Source organism: Microtus oregoni, unplaced genomic scaffold, assembly GCF_018167655.1.
Source record: "Microtus oregoni isolate MIOR12 unplaced genomic scaffold, Mior012 000040F_ref0000088, whole genome shotgun sequence".
NCBI lineage: Eukaryota > Metazoa > Chordata > Mammalia > Rodentia > Cricetidae > Microtus > Microtus oregoni.
In genome coordinates, this window is record NW_024543207.1 from 8,327,677 (window position 1) to 8,344,475 (window position 16,799).

The following is a 16,799-nucleotide window of genomic DNA, read 5'->3' on the forward strand; positions in this document are numbered from 1 at the left end:
TACCCGTTACCACCAAACTTGTATATTTACTCCCTAGAACACATTCAAATTTTAACTGAAATTTTCTCCCCTGTGACAAACATTATTATACTTTCCCCCTCTAGAAACTTCTTGTCTGTTCTCTATCTTGAAATTGATTTTTTTTTAATTTCTCATAAGTGACACCACAGTATTTACTTTGTGATTGGCTGGTTAGAAACACAAATCTTCTGTAATAATCTTGCTGTTAACCTATTAGCCATCTTCCCAGGCCCTTTTCTAACTATTGTCATTTATTTTATTCTGAGCCAGGGTTGCCTTAGAGTTCCAGTTCTTGTCTTAGAATTTTGAACTTGGGCTGTAGCCCAGGGAGGTTTTTTTTTTTTTTTTTTTTTTTGGTTTTTCGAGACAGGGTTTCTCTGTGGTTTTGGAGCCTGTCCTGGAACTAGCTCTTGTAGACCAGGCTGGCCTCGAACTCACAGAGATCCGCCTGCCTCTGCCTCCCGAGTGCTGGGATTAAAGGCGTGCGCCACCACCGCCCGGCCCAGGGAGGTCTTGAACATATGATCTGCCTTCCTGGGATGTTCTGAATAGTTAGAGTTTCTGGCCTTGACCATTTGAACTATTTAAGGAAAAACTGTATGATACATCACAAAGACTCAAAAAGTTGCATATCACAAAACATGTATAAGCCTTATTTTTCACATGCACTGCAAATATCTGCTTCTTTTCTACAATAGCTATATTATTAGATATGATGTAACAGTTCCCTATGACAGATTCCCTGTGCTCTGTTGATAGTTCTGCTGATTTCTTTGTCTGCATCTGAGTCTTCTCTGGAGGACTCATTTGCTTATTGTGAATCAGAAAAACTTAACTTATCCTACTGAATCAGGAGAATCCGTTACAAATTCTTGATGGGAACTCTTACTAGGTATATGAATTGATAATATTACTGTCCTAAAGATTAACAAGCTATTCTTCATCTGATTGCCAGGCAGAAAACTTCCACTCAGAATTTGAAAGAGAAACAGATGTTTTCATTAATTTTTTGAAATTGCTTCTGTTTCCACTTCTGATCTGGTGCATGCATTGCTATAATTTAAAGATTAAATGAAGAAGACCCACAAAACCACTTGGTTTGAGTGCATCCCATCTATACTTGGAACATTTCCAACAATCTTACAAGGATAATCTGTCGAAGATTGAGGTACAGTTGTTGGAAACCAGGAAGGCAAACCATCATATTGAAAGTTTCAGAAATGATGTACTAGGTGGGTTAACAGTAGGAATACTAACACTGGTCATTATTGATAGCAATATAGCAATTAATAACTACATGGTCTGGCATTCTATTTAATGATAGTGTTAAATCTGTCTAGCTAGTACATAGGGATGAAAGTACTTGAATTCTTCCACGTAATGTAATAAATCACTACGTTGAATGAATTTCACATAGCCTAACTTTTTGCTCTTGTATCTGCTATGAACACATTATCATTTTATAATAAGCATACTTCAAGAGACAATGTGATTAATGTACCTGAATGTATTCCTGGACAAAAGAGTTCTTACTTTGTGTGAAATTTTATAGATCTGTAATTTAAAACAAAACTCATCAAAAACCTTGTCATCACTAAAAATAAAGTTTATGCTTCTCTGTTATATTTTTTGTCCTAATGACCTGTCGATTGGAAAAATGGGGCATTAAAACCATACTATTAATGGATTAATGCTAGTATGTATCTTTAAATCTACTTAAAGTAGCACAATTTTAAATAAAATTAGGTGCATCAGAGTTTTGGCTTATATGTTTAGGGTAATGATTCTGGTTATGAACTAAAAATCCAATAATTTCTTCATTAGATGATATATTTCAGAACTAACCCAGTTACAAAAATTTGGCACATAATTAGGTTTTTTACATCTGAGTATATTGATATGACCAGTTTACTTTCTGTTTTCTCTCCCTCTCAGTCTCTCTCTCTCTCTCTCTCTCTCTCTCTCTCTCTTTCTCTCTGTGTGTGTGTGTGTGTGTGCAGTGTAATGTGTGTTTGAGTGAGTGTATGAGTGTATGTATGTGTGTGTGTGCACTACACAATTATATGTATTTCTAGTAGTTGTTTTAAGATTTCTGTAATTTAGAATTACTTATAGGTTTTGGGTTTTTGACAAATGTTACAACCATGTCTACTTTGATTCTGATAAAAGGGTCATTAGATTCTGGCAGATGATTATATCATCTCTGGTACCACAGCAGAAGATATGAGCAACATCATTTACTGTACATTCCCAAATCCATAAGTATTCTAGATACACACCCTTCTTTATTCATAGCTTTAAGAAAATCATATAAAAATCATACCAAATGATTGTATGTGATCAGTACTATGTATACCAATCAACACTAAGCTGTAATGGCATCCTATTCTCTTAAATACAACAAAGTTTTATAGCCACTTACCTGGTTACTAAGTTCACCTGGCCATCAAGTATACCCATTAAATACTTTTCTCGTTAGCTTAAGATTGTCTTGATTCCTCAGTACTCTTAACAGCATATGGTACTGTAATACTGTAATTCAAACACTGTATAGATAAAAGAAGGATGATTAGAAGTACAAGAGAAGACTGATACTCATATCGAGAACATAATATCAAACAAACTATAGCATTCTTTACTAACTCAGTGATTTTTATTTGCCCCTTAAATGTTAACTGTATAATCTCCACAGGCAACTATGAAGTTTGTTACATTGGTTAAGCATCAAATATAACAATTCAATGATTTGTTCTCTCTTTATCCTGAATAACCCCAAACCTTTGACTTTTGTTCCACTGTTTCCATACTTAGTATCTTCACCATCATTGCTCAAATTTATTCTCAATATAACAGCCATACTAGTTCTTGTGTTTTTCTTTCTGATTATAGTTGTGTTTTGCCTGAATATGTCTTGTTTCACCCTCTCCTCCTTCCCTTTTCAAATGTATTATTTTCTGATTACTGTGACAAAATTCTAATCTAAAGCAATGTAAGGAATGAATAGTTTATTTTGGTTGATATTTCTTATGTTCAGTCCATCATGGTAGAAGGGCATGGAGGCAGAAGAATGATGCCTCTAGTTACATTGGATTCACAATCATAAAGAATAGAGAGATGGGTGCTGATGAATGTTTAACTCACCTTTTTTCACCTATCTCATAGAATAGCACTGTCCCCTCAATCTTAACTCAAATAACTTAATCTAGAAACTCTGACATTGAAATACAATTAGTCTCCTCTGTGGTTGCACATGTCGTCAAGTTGACAATATTAATAATTGCAGAACAAAACTATGTATTTTTTCCTATTCTGTATTGGAACTATCTAGAACATTTTCTATTTAGCTTACAAAGTTTCACAGTGAAGGGGTTGACTTGAATCTCAGAATAGATCTTTGACTACTGAATCATGCTGGAATGGCATGAATCCTTTCAGAAACTCTATGAGGACTAAACGCTTTGCTTTACGAGAAGTACATGAGAGTTAGAGATAATAGGCAGAATGTTATGGTTCAAAATAATGTGCTCATCAATTTTACGGACGATGAAATTGTGATGGCTAATTTAATGACTTTTAATATTACCTCCTTGACTGTCTTTATCTTTAGGAGCTTTGCCAGGAATGTCTGTGATGGTTTTAGTGACGAAGGAATATCTGTCCTGATAGGGTGCAGTATGGTGACATGAGCATAGGTCCAACACAAAAGAAAAAAGTTAGAAGGCTAGAAAGAAAGAAATGAAGAAAGAAAGCCAACTAAATGAACAGAATGCAGGCCATTTTCTCTACATCCTCATATACTCTGTGAGAAACAAACTTTGTCATTCTGCCACAACTGGTAAGAACCACCCCTGTTACCAAAAACTTCTTATCACGGATTACACAGTAAAACTGTGGTCCAGAATAAGCAAGGCATTCTTAGCATTGCTTCTCTTTAAGCATTGATGATAGCAGTAAGAAAAGCAATGTAGAAATATACTTGTAATCATGATGTAGATAAGTGGGACAAACCATGTGTAGACTGTTTAGTTCAGAGAATAAGATATTCAAATATACAATATGTATGCATCATGTTTATGCATAAAAATTTTAATTTCTAATATAGGATAATATAGGATATGACATTATGATTTTTTCAAATTGTGCATAAGAAGATTTTATATAGTTGTATACTTTGTTTTGGGAAATATAAACTCTTAATAAATGAAGTTTTGAAAATATGAAAAACCTTGAGTCTTTTCTCATATTTGACATAAAATTCACATTACCATAACTTATCTTAAGAAATCTTTAAAGTGATACAGTACATGTTATACAATGGGAAGAATTTACATATTTATCCATTAAATATATTAACAACAGAGTGTCTCAATATTAAAATGCTAAGGTTACAAACCATATGCATTTAATTCCAAGCATAATTGGAGCATGGAGAAAATCTGAATGCAATTAGATGCTGATGATAGTTAATTTGCTGAGTAATGACACTATGCCAAGTACCTAAACTTAACATGTTTTAAATGACAAGATTCTTTCTCTGTGTCTTCTTTCTTTCTTCCTTTCTCCATTTATCATTTTCACAGACACAGTGAAGAAAGTCTTTTACAGAGAAAACGATATAAAAGGCCTTTCGAAAGCCACAGAGCTAGGTGCTTAACTGAGACCCTAACTTGAACCTTTCAGCTTTTGACATCTTTAGCAATTCTGCCCTATGATTCTTGTGAAAGACTGAAATGTAGAAAAAAAATGACTCAAGTTGTGTTTCAGAATAGTCAACAAATGTATGTCTCTTTGGTTGAAGAAATCATTTGTCATTATAGCAAAAACTGGTGCTTTCACTTTTGGGAACGCCTACTAGGAAAGCCATTTAAGTGTGACTTAAGGAGCACAGATTTTTACACACGGGAGATGAAGGCTGTGAAGCAAGACAACGAGATATGTTTTAAATAACAACAGCAACATTTAGTTGTAATATACCCTTTATCAATTCATTTGCTTTGATTTTTTTACAAAATTTATTTTTGTCTCTCAGTAAGAAGAAATTACATTTTCCCATCTACTGGTTTAGTGAAGGAGCATGATTTGATCATTAGATGACCTTCTATCAGATGCTCTAGATGCATTTTTGAAGAAAGTGCTTAATGAGTCACCTAAATATACTGCTAGAGATTTCCTTTATGTAAGGTTTAAAGGAGTACTTTGTTTAAGAGTAAGAATTTTCTCTTTACCACAAAAGGTTGATGTAACTAAACATAAATATTTATAGGGACCACAGTTGAATTATAGATTATTTTAATCTTTTGAGCTATTTAAGTATTCTTCAATTTTTAAGTTCGTATTATAAAATGAAGCTATTTGTCTTATAATGTTGACATTTAATTGAACAAAATTTTGTTATTAAATTCAGTATCTGCCATACAGTAGTAGAAAAATATTTCAATAATCAGCTACTATGTAAAAATCTTCCACAATTTTAACTAATCCCCCAAACCTATTCTTTTTTTCTTTAGATTTGAAGATTTTCTGAATCAAGTTGTGATAGTTATAGGTTAAGTAACATTAGGTTGCAAGTAGTGTCCAGCTGGTAGCAGATCTTGGCAGGAAGAAAATGAAGTGATGATATCACTCTTATACAAAGGTCCTAACAGATTTTAAGAGTTTTGAACCCGGTGGAGGACGTTTTCAAAATCTGTCCAGAACCCTACCCATCTTCTTCAGATCTCAATCTTTCTATAGAATAACTGAGGTTTCCATGTAAGACGTGGCAGCCCTTGTACATGGTAGACATGGAATTGGCACAGCCACACCCATCCAAATGGTCCAAGCAGTCACCGAACAGTTGACATTCTAAAGGGATAGAAATGAGCTCCAGAGATAAATGGGAAATGTGCATAGAAAGCTTCAGTGGAATCAATATACACCAGGGAACAGTTAAGCAATACACACACACACACACACACACACACACACACACACACGGGGGGGGGGGGAGAAAGAGAGAGAGAGAGAGATTGTAATTCACTTAATTTACACAATTCAAATAAGATATCAGAGCTTTTTAAATTCAGCCTCACCTTCATGTCATCACTTATAAACTTAGTGAGGATGAAATTTTGATTGAGATAGATGACAGATAGCTAGGTAGTGGGAATTAATGGATACGTAGTAGATAGATGATAGAGAAAGATAATTGATACACAAATAATACATGTATACATATTTAGCTACATACATAATGTTTATTGCTTGGATTTTTTGAATTTTAAAGAAATTTATTTTAACAACAAGATGAATTCTATGCTGTTTTCTATATCTTATGACTTAATAAATATTTCATGCGCCAACCTATTTAAATAATAGCAAGAAGTACTTTTCCAAACTGGTATTATATTATCAGCTTTAGTAAAAATTATTTTACTTTTTGCTTCATTTTACATAAATCTTGATTTTAAATTTATATGCATTCCCTGAGTATCTGCATTTGCTAAAACACATTTTGTTACTCACTCTTCATTGCCCATTTAATAAAATTTAGATTTCCAAGGTGAAAGAAATTGGAGGTGACACTTGTCTATTACAGTTCCACAGACTCTATATTTGCACAAGTACTTGATTTCTTACCATAATTAAGATTGTGAATATAATTAATCTTACAAGCAAACAGTATTTATATTTGTGCACACATTAATCGAGACGGAAAGAGAATCTCTCCACTATTAATAAATATAGGCAATGGATGTTTCTACACCCAAAAGGCACAAAATTCAATTTTATTCTTGGAACAAACCTAAGTGTTTTAACTGAGTTGCAGCCTTCTGCAGTGATCCTGGCATCACACATTGGGAGAATAGAGTTTTCAATTATCTGCCTTTAGAATGCTAATCACAGTCAGCCTGACAGCAGCAGCAGAAGCTTAAGACCTTGACTTTAGAATCCTTCCTGTGCATGGTGATATGCTAATTACATGTGATGTGATCTTTCTGAAACTATAGCCTGGTGGAGTCACTTCTGAGGACCAGTTTCTCTAATTTTAGACCCTGCGGAAAATAAAATATTCCCCAGGCTCTCATTCCCAACTTCCTGCTAATTATCCTTCCTAAAGATGCCTGGCTGGAATCACACTTGACTCTTCCTCCCCACTACATAAATCAGGACATTTGGGACTCTAGAATTGTTTTCTCTGTAACTTTGAGTGCTCAAGAAATGGATAACAGCCGGGTGGTGGTGGTGCATGCCTTTAATCCCAGCACTCAGGAGGCAGAGGCAGGCGGATCTCTGGGAGTTCGAGGCCAGCCTGGTCTACAAGAGCTAGTTCCGGGACAGGCTCCAAAGCTACAGAGAAACCCTGTCTTGAAACCCCCTCTCCCCCCCAAAAAAAAGAAAAAAGAAATGGATAAGAAAGATGAATCATGTGAAAATGTGAAGTGTGCTCTTGGAAAATGTGAAGTCTCCCTAACTGGATCACTTAGTTCAGAAACTATTCACATTGCAACACAAAGTGTGGGTGTCCACCTCAAATAGATATTTGTGGATACTTCAGAAAAAAAAGGAGAGGCCTTTCCTGCATCTTTATTAAACCTGCTCTGTACATTAAATATTCTGAGGTAAAATGGTTTAGAATCTCCCTCAAACATTTTATGGATCCATTGAATGACAGTGTAATGGTAGTTTACACTTCAGGTTTCTTAGTTAATTAAACTTAAATGTTTATTTTCACCATAAGTACGTGAGTTATGTGATGAGAAATCTTGCGTGTTCTACATTGTTATGTCTGTCTTACATGATAATAAATAAGAATGCTTAAATTATAATATAGGATTCCATAGAAGGAATAATGATAATAAATATCCAATTTTATAGCCCTAAAAGCTTAATGGGAAAAAAGAGTATAAATATTTGTAAATAATCCACCAGTATTCTTTAATTCTAACGCTAATTTCTCCGGTGTTTTCTTTTTTATTTACTTGTCTTTCATACATTACATACCAACTGCAGTTTCCCTTCATCCACTCCCCCTATCCCCTTCCACCTCCCCTCTCCCCCAGACCATTGCTCTTCCATTAATTATCAGAAAAGTGAAGGCTTCTCCCAGGGATATTAACTGAGCACACATAACAGGACGTAGTAAGTCTAGGCACAAACCCTTATATCAAGGCTGCACAAGATAACCCAGTAGGAGAAAACGGGCAACAGGAGCAGGCAAAACCAGGAAAAGACACCTCCACTCCGACTGTTAGGCATCCCACAAAAGCTTCAAGTTAAACAACCCTAACATATTTTCAGGGGACCTAGTGCAGACCCATGCAGGCTCCGTGATTGCCTGTTTAGTCTCTATGAGCCCCTTTGATTTCTGCCATGTTGGTTCTGTCGGCCATGTTCTGCTGTGCCTTTGACCCCTCTGGTTCCCACAATCTTTCCTCACCCTCATCCACTGGATTCCCCAGATCTGCTAATTTTTGGCTGTGGGCCTCTATATCTGTTATCATCAGCTATCCAAGGAAACCTCTCTAATGATAATTGGACTAGAAATAATTTCATTGGCTTTTTATTTTATTATTATTATTATTTTTTTTTTTTTGCCACACATATTTGGTTCCACCCTAGGTTTCTGAGCTATCCTGCTCCCAGCGCGCCTTGCTACCCAGACAATGGAGGGCCTGGGCCCTCCCTCACAGACTGTGTCGCAAGATTATTCAGTCATTGTTTGGCTACTTCCACAAGTTCTGAGCTACCATTATCCCAGCACATCTTATAGACAGAGCACATTGTAGATTGAAGGTTTTGCGGCTGAGTTGGTGTCCCAGTTCCGCCACAGAATGCCTTGCTTGGTTACAGATGAGAGTCAGATTAGTCTCCATATACTTTATGACCAGGATCTTTGCTTCATGCTGATTATGAACTGCCTAAAATTGCTTCCAGTAGCACTGTGCTGGTGTTGGTAACGATGACACTGTTGATGGTGTTGGTAATGTTGTTAGTGATCATGGTGGTGGCTGTGGTCTTTGTATGTGTGTTGGTGTCCTTAAACTGTGTAACTATAAACTTATCAGAATATTGATTTATGTTGATGTAAATGTGTGAGTTAAAAATCTACACCAGGAAACAAAATTCTTTCACTGGATTTATAGGTAAATTTAATGATTCCAACCACCAATTTCAGTTAATAAGTCACCAAATATCCAGTAAAAAGTATCTTACTGAAAATGTTAATATTGGTATACTAAAATTGCTATTTAAAGAAAATGCAGACAACCATATCTTTCATATTGTTAGAATGATGTCTTAGGCTTCTATTGTTGTGATCAAATGCCATGACCAAGAATAACTTGGGGAGTAGAAAGTTTATTTCTTCTTAAAACTCTGAGGTTACATTACTTCAGTCTGTGAAGTCATCGCATAAATCAAGGCAGAAACTAAGCAGAAGCCATAGAGAAACACTGCTCACTGACTTTCTTTCTATCGCTTGCTCAGTTTGCTTTTCCATACAAAACAGGGCCACCTGCTCAAGGTTGGAACCACTCCCAGTTGGCTGGATCCTTGAATGTCATTCACTAATCAAGAAAATGCCTCTCAGACTTGCTCGTAGGCCTATCTTATAGGAGTGCTTGTTTTGAGAATCCGACTACCCAAATGACTCTAGCTCATGCCAAGTTCCTATAAAACTAACCAAAACAACAGGTAAAGCACCAGATTTTTTAAAGACTCTTGATTAAAATACTTTATGTGACACCCAATTGAGGAAGTGGGTGATTGAAATGAAAAGGTGTCCTCTGACTACAGCAGGGTAGATCCATCCACCTATGGATTCACAGTGGTTATAAATACGAAAGCCCTATACAAACTTACGTCAAACCAAATCTTAGAGTCCTGTTCAGAAAGACTTTCCTGTACTGGAAAGTTTGAGCATGTTATTATCTTCAAGATATGGGGTGTTATTTTAAGACTTGATTCATTTGAACATGATGTTTGTGCAAGACTAGAGATAAGGATTTAGTTAAATTTTGTTACGTGGATATAGCCTGGTTGACTAGCACCATTTGATGAGGTTGCTATCTTTTCAATAATATGTACTTTTTGCATCTGTATCAAAAATCAGGTCGTTGAAGGAGTAAGGCCTTATATGTAAGTCAATTCTATTCCATTGATCATTGTGTCTGATAATACCCCAATTCCATGGATTTGTTTGTTTTTAATACTACATTTTTGTAGTAAAACTTGAAATTTTTAACTATGATACCTCCAGCAGATTTTTATTGTTAGAGATTACTTTAACTAACCTGTGTCTTTTGTAGTTTCAGAAATATAAGATTATTATTATTATTTTAATATTGTTATTATTATTTTCTCATGTATATTAAGAATTATGTAGAATTTTTTTATGGGACTTGCCTTAATTCTGTAGATTGCTTTTAGTAACATGGTCATTTTCAAAAACCGCATGTGGGTGGGAATTATTTCCGTCTTCTAGTATATGTTCAGTTTCTTCATGTTTCTGAAAAGTTTCACTGCATGATCATTTCACCTCCTTCATTAGAATTATTGCAAGACAAGTCTACATTCAACAGTTGCAGTGGGGATGGTATTTCCATCATCATCTTCTATATTAATGTCAACACTATGGTCAATATATGTAAGTATATTTGTAAGAATGTCAAGTTCAATGGCATAGCAAAATTTCAATACAGAAAAGCTGTCACCATTGAGAAGTCTTTTTATAAGTTTTTCTTGTGTGTGTGTGTGTGTGTTTATCTTGCGATAGTTAGGCCTTGCCCACATCAGCTAGTGTGATCATAGTGCTCAGGAACTCAAGATTCTGTTGTTTAGACAAACATGGGAATAGCTCAGCTGAGGTAAAAGTTGCCACAAAAACATCATTACTACCATATCTTTATTGATGGTGACCACATTTTTATGATGGACGTAGATGGTGGGTGTTTTGGTGGAAGCACACCTTTAATCCCAGAATTTAAGCGGATGAAACATATAAATGTTTGTGATTTATATGATGCCAGTCTGCTCTACAGAGAAAGTTCCAGGACAGCTAGGACTACATGAAAAGACCATGTCTCAGAAAATAAAACAAAACATTGCAAGCAAGCATAGAAACAAAAATAAAAAAGATGTGCACATATAGTTGGCTAAGGGAGTCAGAAATGACTCCTATTACCACCTATAGCTTACCTCTTGGCCAAAATGATATATAATAACTTTGTCAAAAATGAGTAATTCATGACCACTCTATATCTTTGTTTCCATTTGGAAGGCAACAAATATTTTCTCTGGAATACTCCTAAAAAATGTTTTTGTATTTTTGAGGCTACCCAGTACATTGACTGTATCTACTTGTTTGGCATGGACAAAGGCAAAGTCATTCCAAAACTGAATGGACACTTCCTGCATGACCTTTCGTGCCTGTCTACACAATGTCCAAAGGTCGGGTTCTGACTTTCTCTTTGGAAATACCCACTGAATATTTCTAAATTAAGAATTCTATGAAATGTATGTCACGGGACCTCCTGAGAAGCATCCTGAGCATGCACAGAGGCACCTCTTTCAACTCTTTAATTAATAGTGATGCACATTGCTCTTATCGGCCATTTTGTCAAGCACTCTGGCTACTATGACAATAAGTTCGGCTCTTAGTAACACAGGGTTGAATTCCATTGCCAATTTATACTCTAAAAAGTAAGAGCTTTTGCATTTCCAGCCCTAAATCATCAAGAGGAAATCAGTTTGAGCTTGCACTTCAAATCATTCACCACTGTACAGGGAATATTTCATCCACAGCATGTCTTTTCCCATTCTGAAAAAGAAGGTCTTAGTGAGCCCTACTTTGTCATGTTCCATCAGTCAGGTTCAGTGCATCAAAAGAATGTAAAGAAACAAATCACCTCTTTGCAGATAATACATTTTTGATACGCACTTGTGTTCATATAGGCACCATATCTTACAAAGCAAACTTTTCATTTGTGAACTTACTTAGACTCAAGAAAGTGATATTTTTATTTGCTTACAAAAGTATTCTTATATTGATATATCATACAATTATAGATTCGCACTCCTTATGTTTATGTTTTATTAGTTTGCTATGTGCCATTCATATCAGAAAAACATGTATAAAAATAAAAGTACGCTAGAAGGTGTTGACAGCCATGGATATCTCTTCGGCTGCTAATATTTTTTGAATGATATTCTACATTTTGAATTAAGAATTGCACTTAATTATTTACATTAATTTACATTTATTCAATACTGTAAAGGTTTTCTCAGTTTAACATTTGTGGAAGGTCAAACATATGGGCCTATTCCATGTTGTCTGAAGGTCAGAGAGTTTGAGGTTGCTTAAAGTTGTTGACAACAACTGTGGCTACACAACCTGACCTAGGGTGTGGTTATTTGGTATTTTGAACATTAAGTCAGCCCATAGAGGAAAATTCCATCCACCATGAACAAATGTCAGAGAATTCAAATATACTTCTGCTCCATCTTTTGAAAGAGCAGGTTTTACCTAGGAAGTGGTTCCTTTCAGGATACTTGGTCTAGGGTGGGTTCATTGCCTATACAACAGAATGCTTGTCTCAAGAAACAATGACTTGATATCTCAAGTATTAGAGTAAATAACTGTTCTGCTTATACTTTTCATCATGTTAAAGGAAAAGTAAAGAGAAACAAACTTAGAACTCAGACTTCAAAAGAAGAATGTACCATCCAGTGTTTGCTGAGTTGCCCTCCAGTTACTATTCTGGCTATGTGAATCTTTCTAAACTCTGTTCCTCCTAAATTTTTCTAATCCCCATACCCCTACCCTGGAACCTACCAATCTTCTCTGGCTAGGATTCACAGCAGGAGTCACCCCAAAAAGGTAGCTCCTGACAAGCAGTAATTTTAAATTCTTAATTAATGTTAAAAGGACATTAATAAAGGCAAAGAAATATGAATATTAACATTAATTGTTTTTAATATTAGATAGCATTCAATTCATGTCAATTTATAATTCATTTTTTAGAAATTATACTATTACAGTTTAATTTTGCATACTGATATATCAATATAAAGATGAATTTACTCCTTACTAGGATTGATAACAGAATTTGTTCTCACATTAGACATCTTTCCTTTAACTAACTTGTGTCAATAAAAAAAGAACAAGCTAAAAAAACGTTATTTTCAGAAGAAAGGACTGAATGGAAAACGGACATTACTTCAGATTCTGTGGATATAGGGAGTTATACAAAGACTTCAGACAAAAGTTTTATTTCTTTATTTTAATAAGTTAAAAAGTCAACTAATTTAAACACATATTCCTTTCACTTTCTAGATGTTAGACTAATGTTCACATTTTAAAACTGAAAAACGTGTGCTTCATCCCGTGTTTTAACCTTAGGGGCAACTATTACTCACCTGCGGATCAATGCCAGTGCCAGCCCAAATAAATGATGTGGAGCGTCTGCATCATTTCCCATGACACTGGATATACAATGCTGCATTTGGGCTAGAAGCTCATAAATCTTTGAGTTGAGTACGGTGCGATTCTGAAGCATGCTCTGTCCCGATAGCACTAAAGATGAGAAGTGAGGCTCTGTTGCCGTGGCAGTGCGCTTTATCTGTGGTAGATACTATTGTAAATGACTGCTTCATGGTGATCTGATCAATAATTCACGCTTTCTACCCTGGCCCGAAATATCAGCAGGGGAAGGAATTCCTAAAGTAATATATTTGATGTGTGGATAAAAAAGACTTGGCATTTCAGAGTAGTTGCCTCCTCCAAATTGAAGTGTTCTATTTGCAAACTCCCACATTCATTAATGTTTTAAAGATGTGTACTGTCTTTAGATGGTATGCTCGTTCATTATTTATTTCCACCAAGGTAGGGATAATTAGCCTTCCATTCTCTAGGTTGTGATTGAGCAATATTTCATGGTATGTTACACAGTGTGTTTTATTTTTGGCATTTTCTCCATTTTCACTTGAAGAAGTATGTTGAAGTTGAGGGAAATCTGTGAAGAACACCTTTATTTGTGCTTACTAGTGTTCATTAATGTACTTTTGATTAGCATTTCTATTAATGCTCATCAGAAAAGTTGTGAGAGGGGCTCATGAAGTTTCACTCCTAAGTAATTGCACTTGCAATTGGTGGCCACTTGGGCATAAACAGTCAGTTTTCCCCCGAGAGATTTCCAAAGCTCTGGTAGGTTATCCTGTCATCATGATCATACAGACAGCGCTAAGCAGGTTCAGTGGATTCTAATAATGATGATGATGATGATAAAATAGTAATGACAATGCATAAAATAGAAAGGGAAAGTAGTGGTTGTGCTGGTGTGTATTAAATGCTTATTGGTAGTTAAGATAAAGTACCATGAGCAAAAGTAACATATAGAGGAAAGTTCTTGTGTTAGTTTATATTTTCAGAGGTACAAAAATACATTGTAGCAAGTGACAGAAACAGGAATTTTCAAAATTATACCTAATCCACAGACAGAAAACAGAGAGCAAAGCAGAAGTAGGTGAAGGCTTTAAGCACCAAACGCTGCCCACAGTGACATACGTCTTGCAGCACATTGTCATATTCTAAATGTCCCATTACTTCCCAAGAAGAATACAAAAACAATACAGAAATCAGGCTCCAAACATGAGCTTCTTAAGGATATGTCTCACATTTCCTAATGCAATGTGGTGTGGAAGGATCTAGAAGGGAGAAAACAAATGGGGAATAGATTTGATCAAAACACATTGTTTACTTGTATGAGTTTACCAAACAATAAAAACCTAAAACTGGAAATAAATCATTTTGCAAAATAATATGTTTTATTAACGTCCCGTATTGCAGACCATGGTGTTTACTTTGTGCTGAACATTATATAATTATATGGTTGGTAACTGGTTGTTTATCATTAAAATAACATGCATTTTTTTAACCTTGTCTTTAGAAAATTAATGACAAATTTTAACATTCAATTCAATTAAGTTAAACATTCAATTAAGTGTATGAATTACTTATTGGTAGCTAAGATAAAGTACCATGGCCAAAGTAACTGATAAAAGAAAGCTCTTGTGTTAGTTTATATTTTCAGAGGTGCAAAATTCCATTGCAGCAAGGGACAGGTACAGGAACTTTCAAAATTATTTCTCATACTCAGACAGGAAACAGAGAGAGAAACTAAAACGGAACAGAGAGAAAACTAAGCAAGAGAATTCACTTTTGTAGCATTCTTCAAAAATATTATACAATCTGATAGTTCTTAGCTAGCACAGTAAGTACCTTGGTCTCATCAGGTTTAGTCAGTCAGTATACATTGAGGTTTGTTTGCCAAAACTAAATACGATATCATTAACTTCCTGAACCAAATTATTAAAATCTTATTGTCTAAAATCTCTCTAGACTCATTTAAAATCCAAACTTCAGAAATAATTAAGGGGTAGTCATTAACATCCAGACACACCTGGCCCTGCCCTTTGAGGACCAGTCAGTGGCCCTGCATCACACCAGTGTGCAGGCAGGCAGTATCCTGACTCTTTAAAAAGCAAACTCCACCTACCTCTCTTTTCTCCCTCTTCCCCGCTCTCTCCCTGTCCCCCTTCTCCCCCTCTCTTTGGCTGCTCCTGTCCCCAGAGGCTGGTCTCTTCCTTCCCTTTAGCCCTTCTCTCAATAAACTTCTCACTTAAGCTCAATCTGCATGGCCAATTGTCTGTCCCTCACCCCCACAGTGTGGGCTTGCACCAAACCTTAGGATCCCTCTGGTGCAAACATCATTACAATAGCAGCATGATTACCAGGTAAAGGTCCCTTCCTACCACCATTCCTGAAATTCTGAGGGCCATCCTTGAGACCCACAGGTGGAGGGAGAGAAACTACTTCCCTAATTTGTTCTCTGACCTCTGCGAAGACATAATGGAACACAGGTGCAGGAACACACACCAAACACCACAAAGAATGAGGAGGAAGGGGGGCATATAAAGCAAGTATTTGTAGAATTTTAATAGTAAAGTTTAAATTTTTTCAAACAGTTTAAATGTGTGTACTTAGATTAACCATTGAAAGAAACTTGTATCTATAGATGTTTTGAAATAGGAAAAAACTTATGCTTAAAATATATTTGTATTTGGGTAAAATATAGCTAAACTTTCTCATTTTATACCAAAGACTTTATTTATTCAGTTGAATAAACCTTGCTTATAGGATTAGATTCTATATTAAAGAAAACAATGAATTGTGTTTTAATAGTTAGATTATAACACCTTAACTTACATTATTGTGTTTTGGACAAAATTGCACTATTTGTCCTATTTAAAATAGCCTATTATCTCATGTTACAAGATAAAGTTAAAAATAACCTTACTGTCAACAGTTTAACTGAGCGATTTGTTCACTGGTGGAGACCTTTAATAGAAAACTACTATGTGTTAAAGAATGCCTCAGTTGAAGATTGGATTTAATAGAGAAGAGCGGTGAGTCGATTAATATTTATAACACACTGCAGAACCAGTTCTTGTTGCGTTCAATGTCAAACTCTCCCTGAAGGATAATTTTGAACAGTCACTCTGAAGTAAGTAGCTCTGGCTAACAAGGTGCATTTTCTTCTCCTTAAAAAAAAAAAAAAAAAAAAAAAAGAAAGAAAAGAAGGAAGAAAATGCTAGAATCTAGAAAGCTCAAGTAGAATCTTTACTTGTGTTGCTTGTAAGTTATGATGCTCATGGACTCAATTTGTTTAGTTCAACTACAGTTAGATATATGGAGAAAACTCACCCTGAGTGAAAAGAATATAACAATGCAAAACAAC

General features: G+C 35.4%; 1 pseudogene; it reads right to left on the minus strand.

The window, feature by feature from the left end:
- LOC121433618 overlaps window positions 1-13,559 on the minus strand; it is a 47,559-nt pseudogene extending 34,000 nt beyond the window's left edge.
- Between the last annotated feature and the right edge of the window lie 3,240 nt (window positions 13,560-16,799).